We start from the raw sequence: 2575 nt of genomic DNA on the forward strand, positions 1-2575 counted from the left end.
GTTAGAGACTTACCCAGAAAGACTCACAGCTGTAATTGCTGCAAAAAGGTGATTTTAACATGTATTAACTCAGGGGTGTGAATACTTACGTAGATTCGATATTTCTGTATTTCATTTTAAATAAATGTGCAAAAATGCTTCAAAACATGTTTTCACTTTGTCATTATGGGGTATTGTGTGCACATGGGTGAGACAATTCCTATGATTTTTTCATATACATCTGGTGTTATATACTTTATGGTTTGGATCAATGCCAGCCACCAAATGAGACGGCACAATGGACAGTTAATGCAGTCATTAAAAGAAGCAGAACTCCCATCGATTAATACCCAAGTAGCTTGACTTTTCACTTAACATTTACACAGACAGGTCGCTGAAGATCCACGTTGAAATTGGACGTCTGTCCAGGTACCCAGGACGTCGGTAGATGATTTCCAAACCAGCCACTAGGGACAACAGTGAGCGCTATTACCATTAAGTAGGCTTGGGTTTTGCTAGGGCATTGTGGACAGGGATCGCGATGGCTGTAAGCCGCGAACTCCGAACTCCGAACTCTTGGTCGTGTGATAGGCACTCATTAAATGTTTTACCATATCGCAAACCTTAACCCTTAACTTGGACAAACATCAGAATCTGAAGTCAAATTGGTCAAATCATGAGATTGTGTTGCATTTTACAATCCAACATCATATTTCCTTTAGTGGGTTCTCCCACCACAAAACTTTAAGTTGCTATAGAAGTACTTTCCAACTTTTCAATCGGTCTCTATACATCGAGTCCAATTAAAGATTGTTCACTGACATGCACCAACCTGACTACCCGCTACATGATCCTACCACAGAGAAGGGGATACAGCACTGGCAGAGTCCTCCGCAACCAGAGTCAACTGTCCAGCATCAATGCAAGAACTTAATAGACTGAAAAATTTGACCATAGCCACTGCCGTCAGACTTTTTAATAACCAAATAGACTTTTAAACTGTAATTGGTTAAGACCTTTTTAATTGAACGTAGTATCCTGTGTTTTTTTAAGCATTTATCTAAATGTAACTGCATTCTGCATAATTAAGTTTCGTCGACTGCAAGCATGATTGAAATAAATCAAAATAAAATGGTTAGAAGTGATAAATTAAAATAACCTACCAAGAGATCTGGTTGAGTGGCTGCTGACATACCCAAATTGTTCCAAGAGTCCAGAGAGAGAGGAACAATAGTATCAATGACTGTGGCTTTAGACATGAATGATGACTTTTGATAGACCAATTGATCTGAAGAAGTGATATGTCAATAGCCTTATAGAGCAATAATTAATGAGCTGTATTGCTAAAAGCATCTTTATAGCTAGGTTTTGTGCATGCGAAGAGGCATCCATCCACCAGTGCAGTTAAAAGACACAGCTAGTGCCTCCTGAGTGGCACAGCGTTCTAAGGCACTGCATTGCAGTGTTGGGGTGTCACTACAGCCTGGGATTGAACCCATGCTGTGTCACAACCTGCCGTGACCGGGAGTCCCATAGGGTGCAATTGGCCCAGCGTCATCTGGGTTAGGGGAGGGTTTGGCCGGGGGGGCTTTACTTGGCTCATCGCACTCTAGCGACTCCTTGTGGCGGGCCGGGCGCCTGCAGGCTAACCTCGCTTGTCAGTTTCCTCTGACACATTGGTTCAGCTGACTTCCGGGTTAAGCGGGCGGGTGATAAGAAGCGTGGCATGGCAGGTCATGTTTCGGAGGACGCATGACTCGACCTTCACCTCTCCCGAGCCCATTGAGGAGTTGCAACGATGAGACAAGATTGTAATCAAGAAAATGGAGAGAAAAAGGGGGTAAAACATTTTTTTTTACACAGCTAATATGTCCAAATTAACCATTATGATTACAATGACTCACTACTCAAATTACAATCTCAATGCCCAGCTATACAGATGGATTTACAGTGCAAGGGTTATATGCCAACTGTTCAAGTATGTTACATTCTATAACGTCTTACATCATTCAGATAATTATAAGTTTACAAGAGTCTCGTGTGATTGGAGAGGATTGGATCATAAAGCAAATTCAAAGCAATATTAGAGGGGTTTCAACCTTCTGATTCTGGCAGGTCACATTGAGATTGACTTTAATTTAAAGGTAGACTCAGAGAGATGACGTTGCCATGAGAAACACAACAGATATTGGTCGTGTTCCACTTCTTAGACGTTGACAGATCTTACAATGCCTGGATAGGTATTTTACCTATCAGCTAACCACATCATATGTTGTAGCAATCTGTCAGTTGATGACACAATCGATGACGTGGCACACAACCATTGGTTAATGCATGCAACTTCTAAGCAGTGGAACGCGACCACGTTCCCTGCTCAGACGCTGCATGCTTCAACAAATAGATGTATAATTTAACAATGTGTTTATTTTTGCCTTGGATTTAATTAGAACATATGGATTTAATTAGAACGTATGTTTGGATACTTAATTATTATGTTTTATAGTTTTTTTGGGGGTGGAACTGCAATTTGTACCACTTCTGTAGAATCACCCATATATCTTCCCAGAAAGACAAAAAAACAACGACAACTGCGTAG

Source organism: Oncorhynchus tshawytscha, linkage group LG06 (assembly GCF_018296145.1).
Source record: "Oncorhynchus tshawytscha isolate Ot180627B linkage group LG06, Otsh_v2.0, whole genome shotgun sequence".
In the NCBI taxonomy this organism is placed as follows: domain Eukaryota; kingdom Metazoa; phylum Chordata; class Actinopteri; order Salmoniformes; family Salmonidae; genus Oncorhynchus; species Oncorhynchus tshawytscha.